Consider the following 23754-nt stretch of genomic DNA (forward strand, 5'->3'; position numbering starts at 1 on the left):
TTGCAAAAATCGTGCAGTGTTTTGATTTGACTTGGCATAAACATTGTGCCTAATTATCTTCTGTGTTCCATCGGTGAAAATAAGTCATATTAGTTTGGAAAAACATGGGGTGAGGAAGATGATTTTCATGTTTGGATGGACTATTCATTTACAAATTAAAACAAATTCTATCTCAATTGTGCTGAATATTGGCACTATGTGTCTTCTTTAGCGCTGCTTATAGCTGAATTGGATTTGTTTCATAACTGATGAACAGTGACACAGTTATTGAACTGAAATTAATTAACAATTAACTAAATTGAGCCGAATAATGAGACCACTGTCTTCTTTTGAGCTGCTTGACAGCTGAAATTGAATGTTTCATAACTGATGAATGTTGCAACATCAACTTATTTTCCTGTTTATTACTGCAAAGCTTCTTTGAGCACTAAATAAATATGACTTGAACACACAAAGTCTAAATGCCTTGACATTTGTGAAAATGTCTCGGAGCGATGCCGACCATCTGCCGCAGACAGGTTTGGTACTGGAACGCCAGAGCGGCTGACCTACTGTGCTGTAAAGAGAGACAAACCTTTGAACAGCATATTGTGACACAGTGAGAGGTGCAGCAGAGCGAACACGAGAGAACAGTGACTGGTGGAACAGAGCGCCGCCTCCTGCTGGAATCAAATACTGCAAGATGGGCCTCAGTGAAAGATAGTGGAACGTGAAAACAAACACAATAAATAAATCATAATGCTGCCTTTTCTTTTTGAAATGATCAAACAAACACACTAGTGTGAATATGCATTACACATCTGACCTATGTCAAATCTATTTAAAAGTAATCTATCATCTCACTTCAGTTAGAGAGGTGAAGATGTGGACCACTACACGGATTTTGCTTAAAGGGATAGTTCGCCCCAAAAATGAAAATTCTGTCATTAATTACTCGCTCTCATGTCGTTCCAAACCCATAAGACCTTCATTCACCTTCGGAACACAAATGAAGACATTTTTGATGAAATCCGAGAGCTTTCAGTCCCTGCATAGACAACAACACAACTCATACGTTCAAGGGCCAGAAAGGTAGTAAGGACATCATTAAAATAGTCCATGTGACAACAGTGGTTCAACCGTAACTTTTTATGAAGCTACGAGAATACTTTCTGTCTGCAAAGCAAACAAAATAATGACTTAACCAATTTCAGCTCTTCACCATGTGTTGAGAAAAATAGTTTCAGAGGAAAAAAACTTGGCATCATACACTAAGGCTCATGCACATACATAAAAGTCATGCTTTAAAAATCCGTTTTTTAAACAAGTGTTTTAAAAATCAGCTCAGAATATCAAACATGTTTGAATTCGTATGTATGTGAGTGGAGCAAGATTAGAAGCATCCTACAAGGACAACAGAGTAACAGACAGCACTAAAGAGCATGTCATTTATTGAAGGCAAGGCAGAGGCAGCACTAGCCATAGAAACTGAGCTATTTAAGCACATTTTAGCTGAATGTGAAATGATAGGTTTGTGTAAGTCATCATCTGACACATTGGGTTGTTAAGAATGAGAAATAGAGAAAACTGTCAGATCATATTTTCACAGACACAAGTATTTCTGTCAGGGCTTTTGCTTTCTTCATGATAGGAGAAGCAGGCTGTGTTTTCTTGTCAAATGTAATCATTTCTGACATCTTTGAAGAAATATAAGCCTTTTTGCTGTTCACCAATGAAGACAAATACATTCTGGCAGGAGCAGCTGTCCAAAGCACCCCATGTTGTTTTTAAGAAATCTTGAAACATAATAGAAAATTTCCTTCATCGAACCTGAAGTATATACAGAGCAAACACATGTGCAAATATGCAGCTGTACAGCATTAATATACTGTATCTATTAGCAGTATTTCAAAACCACCGACAATTTATGGGTGAATTTCATGAATCTGGATCATTTTTCCAGCCATTTTTCAAAATACATTATAATACATTGGCATTAATGATAACAACACATTTTATCCCTCAATTCTTATCACCTTTAGAAAAAAATTATATTCTCAGCAGGATAATGCGGAAAGAAAAACACCAGTCTGTTTATAAAAAAGTACCGTAATGTAGTTATTTGACTAATTAAAGGATTAATTTACTTTATGAAAAAGTCTTTTTTTTTTCTTTTGATTTCTTTTGAGACCGATCCTCATTAAAACATTAATAAGCTCTCACTGGTATGAAGCAGAAGCTTTATTATAATAAAACTCAGTCACTGTCTATTTTCAAAAGCACATGTCAGAGTTAAACAAGTCTCTGTGAACTGTATTTTTTTTAGTGTTAATAATAATAACATCTATATCTATTTTGATATTCTTTGTTCTAACTAGGCACAACATAAGTTTAAGATCTCAAGTAATATTTCTGTCCTCAGAAAGCTCCAAAATCACAGCCAGTTAGAACAAAATTGATGGTTCAAATGTAGCTATAAGATGCAGGATAATGTTGAAAATAATCTTGTTTTCTGTTTGACATAAGATTATTTTTCTTACCCCATTGGCAGATTATTTAGCTCGTTTCAAGCAAAAACTCACTTCATTTTGAATATTTTTTTCTGAAAACAAGACAATTATTTGTACTTGATTTAAGAATGTTTAGATATTTTGGCTGGAGACGAGACAAAAAATCTAAGTAAGAAAAGCATTTTTTGCAGTGTATTCTGACTACTTTTTGATTACCTTTTCCTAACTCGTAAGAAAAATCATGAAATTCTTTGTTATTAACATCATGAAGTGTATTAAACATTACAGTATGCCAGGGTTTCCCAATTTGGGGTTTGTGAATGAACTTCAGGAGGTTTGTGAGATGATGAAAAGCAAATAATTAATTAAATTAACTGAATATAATGTGAAATTAAACTAATAAAATGATTGAAAAATAATCCAAATTAAACACTTGAACTCTAAAAATAGAAAATGAGTTTACCTGCATGTCATGTGACCATTAACAAACGTCAGAGAACCGTGAACATGTGCATGTGTGGTTAAATGAATGTTCAAATATTAAAGTCTAATGTCTTTATTCCTAACAGTGGAGTTTTTTGCATAAAACTAATCCTTTCTTCGCACACATCACATGACGTTGCCTGTTAATTGCTTGCTTTTGAGAAATTGCCGATTTACATTTAAGAAATACAGATTTCTGGTCACTTCGTTAGTGTAAATCACTGTACGTATGAACGTCCCTCCACACGGACGAGATTGCTTAACACCGTTTCATTGTATTAGATGTCTAAAATATCTCCTACTTGGCTACCCAGATCTATTTTTTTGTATTTCAATACAGAAAAGAAACTGAGAAGTGAAAGTAGAAGATAGTACGTGTAAAACTACATACAGCTCATTAAAACTTCACACTCCGATGGCACAAACAGCTCTCCGTCTCTCTCCAGATGATCAGTGTCTGTCCTCAGAACTCATGTCTGTGATACATGTCTGGATCGTAGTATTTCGTGACCACCACGCGGTTAGCAAACTTGCGTCCTGTTAGTGCCTGCATGGCCTTCTGGCATTCTGCAGCAGACACGTACTCTACGAATATCTGCAACAGAAAAAATAACACTGCCATTATTAACCTAGCCCTAGAGTTCTGTTAAAAACAAGTCTTATTTTAATATCACCGAGAAACTACTATAGTTTTAATTAATAATTAGTATATTTAAAAATGGAATTTAAAGTTAAAGTAAATTTGTTGTTTTATTTATTCATTTAATTATTTAAAATATGTCTAGGTTTTGTTTCTCTCAGTTCCAGTTTTAGTTATTTTAATACATCAAGTTAAACTAAATGAAAATGAGAACTGTTGCCTTGGCAACGAGCTGAATGTTTGTTTTCATTTTATTTTAATTATAGTTACAATAGCCGGGTTTCCATCCAAATTTGCGAATTTAACAACGCACAAAAATGGAATATCGCTTAAAACGTTTACGAATAAGCACGGTTTCCATTAAAAGAGTCTAAGAGAACAAAATTGTCACTTCCCGACAATCTGGCACTAAATATCACTTAAGAAATGTAGAAGCTGCCACTGAATATAATAATTTTCATATATAATACATTACTTGCGTCATGTAAGAAAGTTCTGGGAGGCAATTATACAGAAACACTTTTGACGACAGACTTTGCTCAGGAATAACAATTCGGATGCTGTGCAATGAGATCAGATTATGCAGTCCCATAACGCGTGACTTTTTTGATGCTCATTGAGGAATTTATTCGCAAAATGCATTCCCATCTCCCATGATTCACATCCTTTTTCGCCCAAATCAAAAACCACCTCAAGTGAGCATAATAACTTTTTTTGCAAATGGATTTTTTTCCAAAATTTGCCATTTCCAACACTCGTTTCTGATGCGATACTTCAAAATGTGCAACTAAACAGGGTGATAGCTAGTGATTCAAGATAAGGCTATATAATTGCAAATTTAAGTAAAGAAATAAACATCCTAATTTGTTCAAAAATTTAAATTTGTCACCATTTACTCATGTTCATGCTGCTCCAAAACTATAAGTCATCTGTAAAACACAAAAGGTGAAGAATATCTGGACTGCTCTTCTCCATATAATAAAAGTGAATGAAGACAGATGCTGTCGTGCTTCCAAATGGCTAAAAAACCTGTCACTACTGTCACTTTTGGACAAATGTGGTCACAAAAACTATCACTGGAAAAGAGCTTGCTAAAGAGTCCACAAAATGTCCCATTCTCTAACATTTCATCCCTGCAGGCATTTGTTTTCAGGTTATTTCCTACTCTAGAAGTCTAATGTGGCGCTCCTCTCTCCAGTGACTGACCTTCCCGCAGCCTGGCACCTCGACACCATCCACAGGCCTGGGGATCTCGATAGAGCGCACAGTGCCGTACTTGCAGCACTCCTCACGGATGTCCTCCAGGATCTCCTCGTAGTCCTCGTCATCCAGCAGCTCCTCCGGCATGACCATGTTCAGCAGACACAGCACCTCTGTCGGCAGGCCTGAGTTCTGCACCCTCTGCAGTCCTGGGACCTGGAGTGTGACGGGTGTCTCTACAACAGCGGTCTTCATGGAAAGAAAGCAAGATTTAAGACTGGACCTCTGACACAATTAATAGGACAATGCTGGCCATATAATATAGTAATCGGCAATGCATTCTTCATAAATGTCTTGATTTTTGCCATAACTGCTTGGCTGTCAAGAACTGTTGTGCTGAAGTGCTGAGGGCTGGCACTTACAGGATTGACATTCTTGGCTCCCACACTTGCTCGCTGGACGATGAGCTTTTTATCGCCGAGCTGCATGCCATGTAATCCAGCTACCGCCTGAGCAAAACAGTACAACTATCCGGGTCAATCTAACAAAAATATTTACAAGCCACATTTCCCCCATTGTGGTAATATTATTTTCATGAAAGTTATGCACATTTCCTTCCAAAATGATTGGTACTGTGATGCATATGGATATTTTACTTGTAGGAGTTTTTTGTAACTTATATTATTCTTTTCTTTTTACTTATACTTAAATTGTTTTTCTTTTTACACTATTTATTGTATTACAGTAAAAATACTATAATTATTTTATTAAAATCAGCATCAAGGCAGTAAAAGAAATACTATCATAAAAAATTAAAACTGAAATGTAAATCTGAATATAAATAAAATACTGTTTTTTGCTTTAAATAATGAAAATTAGTCAAGTAAATGTATTTAATTGTCATGAGAATAATACTGCAAAAATAAATTAATTAAAAAATAACATTCCTAAACACTCTTAAACTGCAAATAAATGAATAAATGAATAAATAAAAGAGATTTTACTTCACTTTTCAATATAAGTGCATCAACTAATATTGATAAATGTACACTAAGATGATGATGTGTTCCTTTAATACTTGAACCTGAACTGATTTACCTGGTCAGTGACGCTGATATCCACATATTCACAGAAGGCATAGCCTTTGGACAGTGATGTGGCACTGTCTTTCACGAGGTTGAAGGCTTTGAGAGGACCAAATGACGTCAGGAGCTCTTTAACCTGCACAACAGTCGAGGACGCACAGGTATGTTAACACAACAGCAGCTGCAGCTCAAACACCTACATGTCCATTAAACCCAGGATGGGGCTGTACTAGATGACAGGGCCAATAGAGCACAACAGCTGCTTCACATTCACTGTCTCCAGAGAGAATTATTTTTTTTTTTTTTAAATAATGTAGGGCTGGTCGGAATACCATTTTTTGAGCTTCGAAACTTCGGTAGTACTCAACGCCGAATATTCGAAGCTTCGGAGGGAGGGGGCTAAACATACTGTTCTCTCTAATAAAGGCAGGAATCTCTGTGTGTCTCTCTGTCTGTTTGCATTTTTATTGTGTCGAGAACCGTTCATCCAATCGACTTCACGCGTGGCGGGTGTGTTGCTGCGGACCCAAGGGATGCTCCGAGAACAGACACTGCACTAGTGATACAAAACACACAGAGCAATACTTTTAATAAGGCAGCCTAACATTTTTCTAACAAACAAATCACTCCCAAATCAGAAATTAGCAGCACAATAATTACTGACACCGTAAAGGGTATTTAAATAAAAGAAGAACGAAACATTTGCATATTTGGCACACTGCCTTTGTCTTGTCCTCACTCCTCCCACACAGCTGAGGTCTTTGGAATTTTTGTCTTCTCTTCCAGATGAACTGAATACATTCATATTCAAGCGAGAATGAGAACCGTTCGAACGAATAATCGAATATTCTGTTCCAGCCCTACAATAATGTAAACAACTGTATAATTACACTGAATTGTGGCTTTCAACTTCAAAAACTGTGAACAGCCGAATTCACAGTGTAGAGCTACAGTACACTACTCCTCAGATCACCAATCAGACATGTCTCTGTTACTGTGGAAACTAAAACACAGCAAAAGAGCTCAGCAGCGACTGCCTGTTCTCACGAGGCATAAAAAAAGAGGGAATCAGTCTCCCTACATTGCTAAATTACATATCTCAATATTTTGCAATAAACTTAGAGATAGTTCACCCAAAAATTTTAATTTACTAATTTACTCACCCACATGTTGTCATGAACTTATATGAGTTGCTTTCTTCTGCTAAACACAAGAGAAGATATTTTGAAGAATGTTGGTAATCAAACAGATGATTCCATAGCATTTTTTCCCATACTATATGGAAGTCAATGGCTACCAACATTCTTCAAAATATCTTCTGTTGTGTTTTAGCAGTTATACAGGTTTGTAATAATTTGAGGGTGAGTAAATTATGGCAGAATTTTCATTTTTGGGTGAACTATCCCTTTAAAATCCATTATATTGTATACTTATAATAAATGACTTGGATAGTGTAATCAATCGAGATGCTTCAAGGGGCAAGCAGCAGACAAGCATCCTGCATAGACAGCAAGGGTACCACCACAGTCAAGGCCCAGAAACATAGCAAGGACATCGTTAAAATTGTTCATGTAACATCAGTGGTTCAACTAGGGGTGGGCGATATGGGAAAAATATCATATCACGATTTTTTATAGAAATATCACGATTCACGATTTTTATCCCGATTCTTTGTTAGTTTTACTATTTTGGTTTTACAAGTTGTCTGAGCATTACAGCCAAACTAGAAAGACAAAGATGCATGGCAGATATTTAGGCCAAAGTGGGTGAAGATAAAAAATCTTTGTCATTATTTTATTTTTCTTATTAAAAAATAAGAACAAAGATACACATTACAAATACACATAATATACAAATAAAACAAACAGTGCTTTATTTCCAGGTACAATAGGTGTATTTAGCAGAGCATTCAATGAAATTGAACAAATATAAAAATAAAACACTAGATAGACTGATTCCTAAAGCAACTGTATTAAAGATTTTCAGTCAAGAATAGTGAGTGATTTTTCTCTTTGTGTTTTGTTAACGTTAAATGAATAGTTCCCCCACAAATTAATATTCTGTCATCTGTCTGTCAATTCTGTCATAATGTTGTATTTTTATATCATCATTTACTCAAAAGTTGTTTTAAACCGGAATGAGTTTCTTTCTTCTGCTGAACATTTATAAATGCCATTTTGAAGAAGGTGGAAAACCAAACAGTTGCTGGTCCTCAGTGACTTCCATAGGATTTTTCTTTCCTACTATCAAAGTCAATGTAGACCAGCAACTGTTTGGTTTTCCACTGAGTAAATAATGACAGAAATTCAATTTTAGGGTGAACTATCCCTTTAATGACAGTCGACAGCACGTTTAGTGTCCTGTCCCTTTAAGAGCTGCACACATCTAATATACAGTACAGCAGGGATGGAAATTAACTTTTTTGTCCACCGGCCACTGTGGCTGGTGGATTTCAAAATCTACCAGCCACTCAATGTTTTTACCAGCCACTTTCTTGTTTTTAACCGACAATGTGTAACTGCATGTGAAAATTAATACTACAAGATCTACAATACTTAAGCAGTTTATTTAATCTCAAGTCTCAATGAAATACTGACATTTTCTCTTTCTCTCTTATACACACACAAACCATGAACTGATATACATTTCATTAAATGAGTAGGGCAGATTAAACAAAAAACTAACATTCCTCCACCCATCCTCCCCACTCCCAGTCCAATTTACGCCTGCTCGGATGATTCGTGGTCTTTTATGGCTTCCAGTTTTAGGTTTTTAGTCCCAACAATGAAACTATGGCCTGGTTTCACAGACAGGGCTTAGACTAAACCAGGATTAGGCCATAGTTCAATTAGGACATTCAAGCAATTTTTATAAACATGCCTTAGAAAAAACATTACTGTTGTGCATTTTGAGACAAAATAAAGGGACTGATATATTTTAAGATCTGTCAGAGCAAGTTTATTTCAGTTGAAACAGCTCAGACTTAGATTTTAGTCTGGGATTAGTTTTAAGCCTTGTCTGTGAAACCTGGGGTATTAGTTTTGGCATCTTCTGAAGCGTGTTGACGACATACCGAGCAGAACATTGACTTGTCTCTTCGTAAACTAACCAATCACGGGACTCCCCATTGTCTGCTTTTCTCCATCGTTCTTTAAAAAAAAGTTTTTTGACCTTCGCCTCTTTGTCCACTGGCTCCTCCTGAGATGTTTTCTCTTAGGGCTGCAACAAACGATTATTTTGATAATCGAATAATCTAACGATTATTAGAACGATTAATCGACTAATCATCGATTATTCCACTGATTGACCAGTAGACTTTGATAATTCAGCTTTTGTGATTAGTTAAAATATTAAGTTATACATATTCTAAAATAAAGGTCACTTCAGCTTTAGAAAAGTATATTATGTAATTACAATTATTAAACAATTAATTGGCAACACTTTACAATAAGGTTCATTATTTAACATTAGTTAACATGGACTAAGAATGAACAATACTTCTACAGCATTTGTTAATCTAAAAGTTAGTTAATTTCAGCATTTACTAATGCTGTTTTTTAAGTTTTTATTAACAAAGATTAATAGTTAAATGTAATAAATGCATTGTTCATTGATGTTAATTAATACATTAACTAATGTTAATAAATGATACCTTATTGTAAAGTGTCACCAATTCATTATACAAATAGATGTATTTGGCACACAAATGAAATGACAGACAGAGACACTCGCTCACCATTTCATTAGCTACATGAAAAAGAAACTGAATGACACATTCTGCCTAACTTCTCCTTTTGTAAGTCATATAGATAAGAAACATAATAAAGGTAAGTGATACGATGCTTTGGATAAACTATTTTATTCAGAACATAATATTTTAAAATACCTTATAGGGTTATGAATAATCAAAACAGTCCTTAGCTAGATCAAGCTTTGGTCTCTGTAAACCAAACTGTCACTATAATGAAACAATTTTTTTTCCCACTAATACAAATATTTAATAATTAGCTAGCTCCACAGCTGCTTTAGTCCAGACATTACTGGAGTAACGTTACATTACTGAAAAGCAGAGCTCATGCAAACATCCACATCGTTGTAATCAGATGCATTTTTAAATGCTGTTTTCACACTGCTGTCAGTTTTTATTGTGTTTATTTAGTTACTGAGACGAAAGCGCGCTATATATTAACATGTTCATCCAATCGCCGCTCAAGTTCAGATGCATTTTCTCTGAAGCGCTGTATGTCTTCTTCTCTTGAATGCATCCAGGAGGGCTGAACTACAGTCTTGCGCTACGGTGCTACAGTGCCACACTGGTGAAACCGCAGTATTGCAGGCTCTAACATTAGGTGCCTCCTCTAAAAGTGTCCGCCGTCCGGGTGAAACAGTATTCTATTTTTATTTACCCGCCACAGTGGCCGGTAGGTGAAGCGAGTTTACCCGCCACAACACAAAATCACCCGCATTTGGCTGGTGGCGGGTGCTAATTTCCATCCCTGCAGTACAGGCACGCATCCCTTTCTCTCTTAACTATTTACTTTCATTTTAGAGATAACCAACTCAGTCTGTATGTAAACCTTGTGTGTTTTGACAGTATTAGCGCAAAATATAACTTAGTTGAGTAATCAGGCGCTGTTAGACAGGCGTTTTAGTGCGCGTGCTTCAGGTGTATGCGCTCAGAACAAGCGCACGTCAGACCAGCGCGCGAATTAAACATTTAACCAGCAAGGCTTGTATGCAAATAATGTACTTTTGCGATCGCGAATAAGTGCAGTGTCCTGTCTGAGTAACTCTACTGCTGTATGTCGTGTTGTACAGTACATAGAGACGGCGGCGCCAGAACTGTATTTGACAATGTGCGCGGTAGCGCGATACTACGATATTTCTTCAAAAGCAGATCGTGGAGACATTTTTATCGTCCACGATCAAAAATCGTCATATCGCACACCCCTAGGTTCAACCGTAATTTTACGAAGCTACACGAATATATTTGTGTGCAAAGAAAAGTAAAATAATGACTTTATTCCATGATTTCTTCTCTTCTGGTATAGTCTGCCACTATTAGAGTGAGTACCACAACTTCCTACGTTTCTGTGCCTTGACAGTGGTAGGACCCTTGCTGTCTATGCAGGGTCAGAAAGCTCTCGGATTTTATCAAAAATATCTTCATTTGTGTTCTGAAGATGAACAAAGGTCTTACAGGTTTGGAACAACATGAGGGTGAGTAATTAATGACAGAATTTTCATTTTTGGGTGAACTATCCCTTTAAAAATGTAATGGCCAATCAGAGGCATTAAAATGCTAGCGCTCACTGACTGAATTCTGCACACTCGTGAAATCTCTCATCATAACCAACAGAGTGCAGATACAATGCATCATTTTGCAGTGTACACAGCTTCAGTGATTATAATGAGAGTTTTTGTGAGAGTGCTGAACTCGCATGAACTGAAGTCATGAACCACTTCAGTGATAGGGAACATTCGTTTCCTCACTTTCTGTACATCATTTATTCCCAGTTCGAATAAGCGTTTTGTTTTTCATTCTACTAAAATAAGCAATGTTTTTTAATTCATAAAAAGTAATCAAATGTGTAAACGGTTCTTTGTTAGTTGTTAGTAGTTGTGGGGAAGTCGTGGCCTAATGGTTAGAGAGTCGGACTCGTAATCGAAAGGTTGCGAGTTCGAGCCCCCGGCCGGCAGGAATTGTAGGTGGGGGGAGTGAATGTCCAGCGCTCTCTCCACCCTCAATACCACGACTGAGGTGCCCTTGGCACCGAACCCCCAATTGCTCCCCGGGCGCTGCAGCATGGCTGCCCACTGCTCCGGGTGTGTGTTCACTGTGTGTGTGTGTGTGTGGATTTGTTCACTACTCACTGCTGTGTGTGTGCACTTGGATGGGTTAAACGCAGAGCACCAATTTCGAGTATGGGTTACCATACTTGACAATACGTCACGACGACTTTTTTTTTTTGTTTTGTCTGTGTAGCTAGAATAACGGTAATTTGTGTCAAAACAGTACAGCCCTACCCTGCACTTGGTAGTTCTTGGCATTTAATATTTTTTTTTTATAATTTATATACTTTAAATACTCTTTATTAAAGAATATTTTAAATTACTCTGGGGAAATGAATAGAAAACGTAACCAAGCCACTGAAAAAGTCAGCTGTTGTGCTCTACATCTGCAATACATAGATACACCAGCATATATGTTCATAACATAAGAAAACATTCTTTTGATGCCCCCTTCTTTTTCTGAATGCAGAAGGGTATGATTCTAATGGTCTTCACTCCAGTCCTTCTCAACATTACAATAATCACTAAGTAAACATATGTAAAGAAGAAAATTACTTATGCAATCTGTTATATTCGGTAAAGTTGTATTTCTAAAGGGGCGTCACACTACACTTTTCAATGTAAAAAACGAATGTGACACCAGAATCTCAAGTTCATGGGGATATGTTTTACAAAGTAGCAAATTTGTATCACATTAAGGGCCAGTTTTACTAAACTGGGCAAATTAGCGCGAAAGCGCAATTCCAAAAAGGCGCCAATGGGAGGGGAAATTTCTGCGGGTGATTTACTAATAACGCGCAAATTAAGGAACACAGACGCAACATCTCATTTGCATATCGACCAACGCAATATACCAAGCGTAGTGCAAATTAGCGTAGTCCCAAATAAAGAATAAATAAAGCAGCTACACTACATTGAAAAGAACCGGAGGCCAAAAAATTAGTAGTTGTTTTGTATGTGTAGCTAGAATAACGGTAATTTGTGTCAAAACAGTACAGCCCTACCCTTTTGCCGTTATTATTTAATTATGATGTTGAATTTATGTTTTTATAAAAGGCACTACAAAGTGTGATGTCTTATCTCGACCATTGCAGTGAAAAATGTTGCATGCTCAAAATCTAGTGTGAGCACCCCTTAAAACAACCACATACTACATAATGTAAGAAAGGTCCTTTCTTTGCATGCAGTGGTAAAGACATAGTGTTTTCAAAATCATTTACAAATAGTTTCAGGAAGGATTTTTCCCCCAAATTTCAAATCACTCAGTCCAGTCAATATGAGCCCTACAGTAGACATGAGGTGGTTCAACATCACTGTGATGGGACTTCTAAGTCACTTCCCCGTTTGTTATTTTCATACTGTAGAACTGAATTTGCGTCAACCTTTCCAAACTTTTCACATTCACACTCCTCCAAAAGCCCATCCCGGTTACCCAGAGCCCCTTTAATGATGCTCGCGCTCCGAAAGAGTGAAGGAAGAGAGAGGACAGCGAGGGGAGGGTCCCTGCTGACAGGAGGTGCATCCGTGTGAGGAACGCAATGTCTTACTTGCCTTGTGTTACATGTTGGCATGGCAGCAGTAGATCAGAACTACTGAACAAATTATGAGCGCAGACTTAACGATCTTACGGGCCCCTAGCTGGGGGACAAAGTGGGGGAACAAAAAATGAAAAAGCTGTGAGTTTCAAAGCAGTAACAGTGACTGCAAGAAAGAAAATATATGAGAATATGAAAGAAATGAATACCAGGGTACATTCAGCTCCAATTGATTAAGTTAGTTAGTTTAGCTACATTCCAATTAGATCAATGAGGTGCACCATTACCCAAACCCCCTCGGTAGTGTCTGCAACAGAAACAAGAAACTTTTGCAGAAGACTTCTGAAATATGGTGTTTGACTTCTATCTTTACTTACATCTACATCTGTAACTTGACTTTTTTTCTATCTTTAACTGTTGCTGTAATTACAGATCCTATCAAGAGTCTAATCAGCTTTGTTCACACTGCAGCTGAATGTGGCCCAAATATATGGAAGCCCGTTTCCACCACTGAATAAAAAATTAAAAAAAGGTTACTGCGACTTTTTATCTCACAATCCTGACTTTTTTTCACAAAATTGTGAGATATAAACTCACAATTCTGACTTTTTTCTCAGAATTGCGTGATATAAACTCACAATTGCGAATTAAAGTCCAGTTTTGAGGGGGTCGACTGATATGTTCTCAGAATTGCGAGTTTATATCTCAAAATTTTGAATTTATAACTGGCTATTGCGTGTTTATAGCTCACAATTATGAGAAAAAGTGTCAGAATTGCAAGAAAAAATCAGAATTGTGAGTTTATATCTTACAATTGCGAGTTTATATCACGCAATTATGAGATAAAAAGCCAGATTTGTGAGATTATGACTTTATTTCTCAGAATTGAGTCTTTATGTCTTGCAATTGAAATTATGAGATAAAAAGTCAGAATTGTGAGATAAAAAGTCGCAATTACTTTTTATTTTTTATCCAGTGGTGGAAACGGGCTGCCATACAAATCACTCTCATCTGACTCATTTTTTTGTATGACAGTGTGGAGCAAAAAAAATAAAAATTAAATTATTATATACATATCTTCACATTTTTATTGTGCACTGACAGACATTAGAATGCATGATAAAACGTTTGGCACATCATTTTAAGATTTAAGATTAAAGGGTTAGAAGTTTGGGTCAAATTATCAAACACATCAATGAATTTGACACACAGGAAGTAACACCGCTTTTTTGAAACATATTGACATGAAACCTCCATATCAGTTTAATAAAGTACAATGTATCAGTGCCAATCACAATGTCACCAAATGGCTAAAGCAGTGTTAATTATTTTAGTATTATTTATATACTACTATAACATTTATTAATATATTGAATTAGCTTCTCTTTTTTATTTTCAGGTTTCATTTTAATTTCAGTTTAAGTTTTTAGTAATTTTATTAAGTGCTTTTGCCATTTTTGTCATCATTTCACTTAGTTTACAAGGCAAAATTTCTAATTTTCATTCAGGTGTTTAAGTTTTCCATGTAATATTTATATTTTATTTTATATTATTTCAGCTTAATTTCAATTAAATAGTTGAATTTTTATTGTTATTTAACAATAAATACAATGGGCCAAAGTGAATGAAGGACAGGCAAAAATTATAATTGTATAATAACCTGGCCTATGGGTATACTTTTGTTATTGTCAACAATTTGGAATGGATTTTAGCCTAAAATTTTAATTAGGCACATTTGCTTGCAGTGTGAACGTAGCTAAAATGTTATCACATATATATTTCAGTGTGGTCTCAAAAGGTAAAAATTAAAAAATGAACTAACTATTAGGTTCAAATGTATCTGAGTGTCACGGCTGATGAGGAGTTACACTAGAGGGATTTCAGCTACAGGCTGTCTGTATGTCAATAATATAATATGTACCAATTCCACACAACATTTTGATCGTGTACTGCCAAAAAAACTTTCCAATTAATTTGGCTACTCTTTGTTATAGTGTAGACAACCACAGAATATAGGTCTCTGTAAAGACATTTACAGTAATGTAAAAAGTAATAAATTATGCATGTTTTGACTGTGATTTAAAAAAAAAATAATTTGTTACAACCTGTTTATGTTTCTTACTTTAGGATATTATTAGTGAAATTTGTGACTAAATATGTAAGACACATGGGAAAATATCGATACATGTAAAATGCCCTTAAACACAAATAGTTGGCTGTAAACGTGTCTTAACACTTAATTAATTCTTTGATTAGCAAGTTCAATTGTACCTGATCATCACTGAGATAATTTGGCAGACCTCCAATGAAGAGTTTATGAGGGGAGTCCGGCACAACTGTGGACACAACACCTGAAAACAAAAGACATCACGATTTTAATGCACTGAAAAATCAAATCAATCAATCAATAAAATACAGTGTTTCCCATATATTGATTTATTTGTGGCAGCCCGCCACAATATCAAAACTGAACGCCACAAATAGATTTTCCAAAAGGCTTTGACATTTGAATAAATGTGAGAACTGCATGTTTCAAAATCAAAACACAGTGCCGGTGTTTTTATATCACTGTATCTCTGAAGGAAACCAACAGTCTTCAGAAAAGTTTCAATGTCATTTTCATTTCATCTTAATGCCTGACACTGTGTCTACACCCGATGCAACAGTTGTTGTGTCATGCCGTGCTGCAAAAGCTAAAGTCTGTCTACACTGGACACGACCGTTGAAAATCATTTGAAATTTGTGTTAATATGTCATAAATAAAACATGGCAGCAGTTTACTGTCGGGGATACTGTCACTGATTATAATGAGTATTTTGCAGCAGAGTAGACAAGGTGTAATACAGCAGCATTCATGAGCGCAGTACTGCTTTGTGTACAGCCTTTACCGGGGAAACCACTATTTTTGCCGCTACAAAAGCGCCTCCTGCTGGCCTTTTTTGCCTGACCAATGGCAAACCAATGGCTTCAGTTTGGGGCGAGTCAGACAGACAGGTGATCCCACCCCAAACTGACACATCGTTGTTTTGTTCAGCATTGAAATTCTAAAACAGATCTAAAACAGACATATATAAAAAAACAAAAAACAGAATGTGACAAGAGCCTTGACCTGGAACATGAAAAGCAGGCTGCTCAGAGATGCCAGGCAGAGGACGGTAGTCATGCGGACGTCTGATCTTCAGCGACTGTCCTTGAAAGATAATGCCGTCAAATGCCATGGCCTGAGTGGTTTCATCCACTGATCGAAACTGTGGAAGACAGACAGACAGTCAGCTGCACTCAAGAGTAGCCCTAAGTATCCCAGTCTCATTACATGGAAATGTTTTCCTGTGCATCACCAACACATCTCTCAGTGGCTACGTTCAACCTCATTTCAGAGGATTTGGGTAAAGCTTTAGTTGTCTTCTGCTTCCGATGTTATTGTATTTTCAAAATACACAATATGGAAATGTCTAGAACAACAATATGAAAATATATTTTTATGCCAGTAGGACTAAAGATTAGTTGTTTGCTAAGCAAACGACTTTTAATTAAAACTATGGATTCCTATGGACCAATTTACACTGGGAATGCATGCAACTTTATTAACTTCGCATTTAATATTCTTATTTTATAGTAATATTCCTAATGTTTGGTGAGTCGCAGGCTGTTATGCATTGAAACAGGTCAGAGGAGTTTGAGGTTGCATTAAGTGAATGAACTCTGTTTCACCTCTAAGAAAGCAAAGTTCTTGTCCTGGTTGATCTGCACTGCGAGCACAGGATTGCTGGGAGCTTGAGACAGTCCTGCAAGTCTCATCTGAGTATTGAAGAATTCAGCCATAGACTCCTAAAACACAAAGACAAAGGCAGTGCATTCCAAGAGCAATGTCTTTCATTATCATAGCTGTATATGGAGAAACACTTGACACAACTCTTTGCATCAAGACACACATTAATTCTATAGTACAGGAAGGCAAACAGAGAATGTTAGCTATTACAACTCATTTGGAAAAGAACTAACTTTCAGATGAAAAAGCTGATTTATCCTCAGAGGATGATAACTGAACTGTACAAACAACATGTTTTGAGATGCACTATTCTGGGACGCTTACCTCAGTGACACCGAAGGGGATGTTGCCAACATACAGACGCCGCGCTTGCCTGGTCATCTGACTGCCAACGATGGGCACTTGTGTGGGAGCGACTGCCAAACCAGTATTAGTGGATGTAGCCAGTAGAGCAATGCTGGGGATCTGCCCAGCAGCTACAGCACAAACACAACTAATGAAGTAATAGTTCACCAAATATGACAATTATTTTATTGTTTAAAGTCATTAAATATTTAGGCATACATTTAAGATGCATTTCAATTGCATTAAAATTGACATCCACTTTGATTAAACAGCTTTAATATAAGAATAAACCAATAAACTTAATGTGATGCATATTTGGCAGTGAACATACAAGCTGTAAGCACTGCAAGCTGTAAAGTAAACAGGAAGAGTTTGTCTGGACTCAACTGGGTTTGCGAGAGAACGCAAATATCTTTGCGAAAGAACACAAAACATTTGAAAAATATATTTTCCTCCCACACCAATGTCCCTAAAAGGGCTCTGCAATTATTTCTATTTGATTTAACCCTTAAAAATACTTCTGTTTGTGATATAAAGTAGTATTAAAATAAGTATTAAAAACAGAAGTTACTAAATTAAGCTCGTTTTAAGGTTACCTAAGAAAAAGTACTGTTCTTTATTAGGCTTATAATAATAAAATGTATTTTTGTTATTAGTGCTGTCAAATGATTAATCGCGATTAATCGCATCAAAAATAAAAGTTTTTGTTTACATAACGTGTATATACTGTGTATATTTATTATGTATATATATATATATATATATATATATATATATATATATATATATATATAAATACACACATACAGTATATATTTTGAAAATATTTACACGTGTTTACATGTATATATTTATATCATAAATATTTTTAATATAGAAATAATTTTTTTTTCTTAAATATACACATGCATGTGTGTGTATTTATATATAGATAATAAATATACACAGTACACACACATTATTATTATTATTATGTAAACAAAAACTTTTGTTTTGGATGCGATTAATCACGATTATCACGATAATCACAGCACTAAAATAAACAAAAAAATATTATTGAACAAAAACATATTACATTAATTTTCCTGTTAATTATGTAATGTAATATGAAAACAAACTGATACAGGTAGACTGAGATCTATTAAATATTTTCAAGAAATGTGAACAAGTGAATTCTTTTATAGCCATTTAAACAATCCTTGAAACATGTACACACTAGGGCCGGGACTTTAACGCGTTAATTTAGATTAATTAATTACACAAAAATAACGCGTTAATTTTTTTTTAACGCATTTTAATCGCACTTATTTTTGCACCGCGGAACGTTTCTCACTGGATGAATTTCGGCGGACCGATTATACTGGAGCACCAACTAGCGTTCAGACAAAAACAAACCACAGTGAACATGGACAAAGAAGCTGATGAGACCGCTTTGGTTGGCCCTGTGGATGGGAAATTTAAAAATCCATATGAAAAAACTTACTTCTCACTGTTCTCAGGTCAAATATTTATATGCGATTAAAATGCGATTAATTTCGATTAATTAATTACAAAGCCTCTAATTAATTAGATTATTTTTTTTAATCGAGTCCCGGCCCTAGTACACACGCAAAGAAAATCTACTTTGAGTTGTTTTAAGTTTAAGACAACTGTTAATGTGTTAATTTCTTTCCCAAAACATTTTGCACCTGCCCTCTGTACTGGGTTTTATTTTTTCTGCATGTGTTTGTGTGAGATCAGAAGTGCACAGCTACACATGTGCAACAAAAAGAAGGACCAGTGATATTGAATTACTCATACTGCACCTTGCATGGCTTTGTACTGCATTGGAGTGATGTGCTCAAAGCCTGGAGGGGGAACGTCCCAATACTTGCATGCCTTTTTCTTTCTTGTTTGGCGTGGAGAAAAGCTGAGAACCCCCCCCAAAAAAAATCAGTGCCTAGAGAAGATACTGCAAACTTCAACAGCAGACAACACCGCTTTTATGAGTTTACAGGCAACAAACAACCAAAAAACAGCAAAGGGTGTAAGAATAAGCAAGTGTTGTCGCGGTTGTGATGGACGATGACAGGCTGGTGTAGCGTGTTGTCTACAGTCACCTGGGTTTCTTATGATCTCGGGAGCTGCTCCTGTGGTCTCGGCTCTTACGCTCTCGACTGCGGCTGCGCTTTCCTCTGCTGCGACTGCTTCGGTCTTTACTCCAGCTGCGCCGCTTCTTACTGCGACCAGCAGAGCTACTGCAACTCCTTCTCTTGTGCCTCTCCCGCTCTCGCTCTGCATGAATCATGAAACATGCTGAAGTCAACAGCACATTCGAAGCAGAATTCTGCCATTCGCCCAGATCTAGAAAAAAATAACTAGATAGTTCCCTCTGCAAGTCACCAGCACAATCATAGAGGGATGATGGAGGTTACCAAGATACTGCCATGCAGTTGCTAGGGCGTTCTGAGCTGTAGTTGGATGGGTGCTTTTAAAACAATGTTTTATCAAGCTTCGAAAGTTTTTGAATCATTTGTTTTAAACCAGTGGTTTGGACGCGTATCAGACTGACAAAGTCAAATGATTTAAGTAAACGAGGCTTTGTTACGTCACATCTCTGTGAACCCATGAATCATGCAAATTTACTGAGATCGCCCCTAGTTGTGAATCACTGAACCAGCAGATATTTGTGTAATTAAAAGAAAGAGTAGGTCCTTTTTAGCCTGATTCACTAAGCTCTACATAAAACAAACAATACAAAATCCACAACAATGCATATTATACAGACATTTATATTTATTGTTATCAGATGATTTGTTTATTGCATTTGATACAATAAAACATTTGCAATGGGTTTGTAAAGCTGTTTTTATGCATGTTTTGGTGCATTTACACAGTTTTGAACAGCTGGAGTCACTATCGTTTGGTGTTTCGAGTGCTTCAAAATAGTGAATCATTATGCAAAGCAATTGGTTCAATTGATTCAAAGCTTCAAAAAGGCTGGTTTCTCCCATCACTAGTTGTAGTTAATATGTTGCAATACTGTTCTGGGTGGCTGCTTACTAAATCAAGCCAAAAAAAGTCCCTAAGGATGATATTCTGTTCTATAGATAAGACTTGAGTTCCTCCTTTAATTGAAGTCTATGAGATTTTTCACTTGTTTTTTGCTTTACTTAAAGTGACTGTTTATAACATTATTAGATTGCAAATATAATATAATAATAAATATTCATTTAATACAGCTGATTTGCATTGCTGCCACATGTCAAACCACACATTTGACCTATTTATGAAAGAACTGCACATTGTCTCTATTTTGTCAATACATTTATAAGGCCTACGTTCATAATATTTGACTGCATATGCAAGCAGCTCAATATCATGGGCATGTTATTTCGGAGAAAAAATAAATAAATCGATCCCCTGCTGATTTTGTACGTTTGCCCACTGACAAAAAGAGATCAGTCTATAATTTTAATGGTAGGTTTATTTGAACAGTGAAAGATAGAATAACAAAAAAATCCAGTTTTAGTGAGTCAATTTAGTGAGTCTAATAAGTATTTGATCCCTTCGCAAAACATGACTTAGTACTTGGTGGCAAAACCCTTGTTGGCAATCACAGAGGTCAGACGTTTCTTATAGTTGGCCACCAGGTTTGCACGCATCTCAGGAGGGATTTTGTCCCACTCCTCTTTGCAGATCCTCTCCAAGTTATTAAGGTTTCGAGGCTGTCGTTTGGCAACTCGAACCTTCAGCTCCCTCCACAGATTTTCTATGGGATTAAGGTCTGGACACTGGCTAGGCCACTCCAGGACCTTACTGTGCTTCTTCTTGAGCCACTCCTTTGTTGCCTTGGCCGTGTGTTTTGGGTCATTGTCATGCCCTGGCCCTGATGGTACATGGCCCCATCCATCATCCTTCTGCCCCTTAGCAGAAAAACACTCCCAAAGCTATAATAATAATGTTTCCACCTCCATGTTTGACGGTGGGGATGGTGTTGTTGGGGTCATAGGCATCATTCCTCCTCCTCCAAACACGGAGAGTTAAGTTGATGCCAAAGAGCTGGATTTTGGTCTCATCTGACCACAACACTTTCACCCAGTTCTCCTCTGAATCATAGGAAAACTTCAGACGGGCCTGTACATGTGCTTTCTTGAGCAGGGGGACCTTGCAGGTGCTGCAGGATATCAGTTCTTCTCGGCGTAGTGTGTTACCAATTGTTTTCTTGGTGACTATGGTCCCAGCTGCCTTGAGATCATTGATAAGATCCTCCCGTGTAGTTCTGGTCTGATTCCTCACTGTTCTCATGATCATTGAAACTCGACGAGGTGAGATCTTGGAGCCCCAGACCGAGGGAGATTGACAGTTATTTTGTGTTTCTTCCATTTGCGAATAATCGCACCAACTGTTGTCATCTTCTCACCAAGCTGCTTGGCGACGGTCTTGCAGCCCATTCCAGCCTTGTGTAGGTCTACAATCCTGTCCCTGACATCCTTGGACAGCTCTTTGGTCTTGGCCATGGTGGAGAGTTTAGAATCTGATTGATTGATTGCTTCTGTGGACACGTGTCTTTTATACAGGCAACAAACTGAGATTAGGAGCAGTCCCTTTAAGAGAGTGCTCCTAATCCCAGCTCTTTACCTGTATAAAAGACACCTGGGAGCCAGAAATCTTGCTGATTGATAGGGGATCAAATACTTATTTCACTCATTAAGATGCAAATCAATTTATAACTTTTTTGAAATGCGTTTTTGTTGTTATTCTGTCTCTCACTGTTCAAATAAACCTACCATTAAAATTATACACTGATCATTTCTTTGTCAGTGGGCAAATGTACAAAATCAGCAGGGGATCAAATATTTTTTTCCACTGTATAAACTTGTAGACAAAACTGTAACATTTGGACAGTTATTAGAACACATAAAATGGTCTGACTGTCTTTTAATAAATAAATTGTGTTGCCAAGTCAAGCTAAATTAATAAAAATGCATTTTATTTTTTAAAAGCTGGTGCTAATTTCTAAGGTACCAGTGGGTGACATTATATCACAGGTTTATCAGTTAATGCTGAGAATCCTAAACCGCATTTACAATGCAACTGTAAATCATTTTAAATAGCAGCATATGCACATTTTAGGCAAAATGGCATTTGATTTTCAATGAAGTATAAATGTACACAAACAGTTGTGACAACTGTGCGTTTGTGATGATATTGATAGTAAATGTGATTATGTACACCTGTAGTTCTTCTGCTTGGACACCTTTGTGAATCTGAGGAGAACTGACCTCAACAAAACATCAGTTGATTAATAGTCACTGAGCAAAAACTATCCTATAGCATTTTACTCAGATGACACTTGATTTGAGATGTTGATACCTAGTTATTCAATTCAATTCTCATTTATATTTTAATCTGACTTTCTCAGGCCACTGTAAAGGCTTTAAATGTGTGTACAATATTGTAAATGAGTGCTGTATAGTAATATGCAAAGAATAAAGGTGAATATAATAAAGGCAAAGAAATGCATTCTTTAATCTGAAACGTGTGTGTTCTTATGATTAAATGCATGTGAGTGACAGATGACAACACTGCAATAAATGTTATATATTAACAATAAATATAAAGCGGCTATTAGCACAGCAGCCTGGTGACAGCTCGCATCATATATTCATCAAAGTCGTTGTTGTTTATGTGCATGAGGGGCATGATTGACTGCACACAGGACCTAAGCTGCGGATGTCTTTACCTTGTCGATTCTCGTTCAGCTGTTTCTCGAACTCCTCGAAGTCAGACATGATCAGACCTGACGGAGCAGGCGGTCATATGAGTGATAACTAATAAACACAGCCGCTGCACTGATGGTGAACTCTACAGAGCTTCCGCTTTCTCATCTGATAACGGTGAAGCGACGGTACCATGTGAAGAAGACGTGCTTGTTTAGGAAATCAATCCCGTTATTTGATACGAGACAGGAACGCTCTTCTCTGCAGGTCTGGCGTGTGGGCGGGTCTAATCGCTGTGGGCGTATACTGCGGTTATTCTGATTGGCCGAGACTGCTGTCAGTTACAGTTACAAGCGGGTACGCGTCTTGCGATTGGTCTACAATTTTGGTACTGCCAGGCAGGAAGAAACACATAATTATAGCTGTGTAACCCCACAAACTGACATTTCAACATTAGGTAGAGATTATAACTCATATCTGGACATGCTGTTAATGTTTCCATAGCAATAAATCATATAAAATGATTTCTATAGATTTAGACATAATTTAAACATGAATAAATGTGAGCTGATTATTATTAAAGGTTAACACCTTTTATTTGTAATAGACAAGCTAAATCACAGTTTAAATATTTGGGCATAATTATAGCCAAAAATAACAATCTACTTTTAAAGATTATCTGGATTCACTCTGGAATTTCTAAAAAAAATTGA

General features: G+C 36.6%; 1 pseudogene across 1 annotated transcript; it reads right to left on the reverse strand.

Moving 5' to 3' along the window:
• Positions 1-1414: 1414 nt before the first annotated feature.
• Positions 1415-23319, reverse strand: LOC306846275 (splicing factor U2AF 65 kDa subunit-like; annotated as a pseudogene). Its single transcript has 12 exons — positions 23065-23319; positions 19439-19613; positions 19145-19248; positions 17319-17470; positions 16937-17053; positions 16335-16473; positions 15497-15576; positions 13238-13328; positions 5911-6033; positions 5235-5321; positions 4819-5061; positions 1415-3567 (listed from the first exon to the last, which is right to left on the reverse strand). The product of its transcript is annotated as a splicing factor U2AF 65 kDa subunit-like (transcript).
• Between the last annotated feature and the right edge of the window lie 435 nt (positions 23320-23754).

Source organism: Barbus barbus (assembly GCF_936440315.1).
Source record: "Barbus barbus genome assembly, chromosome: 3".
In the NCBI taxonomy this organism is placed as follows: Eukaryota; Metazoa; Chordata; class Actinopteri; order Cypriniformes; family Cyprinidae; genus Barbus; species Barbus barbus.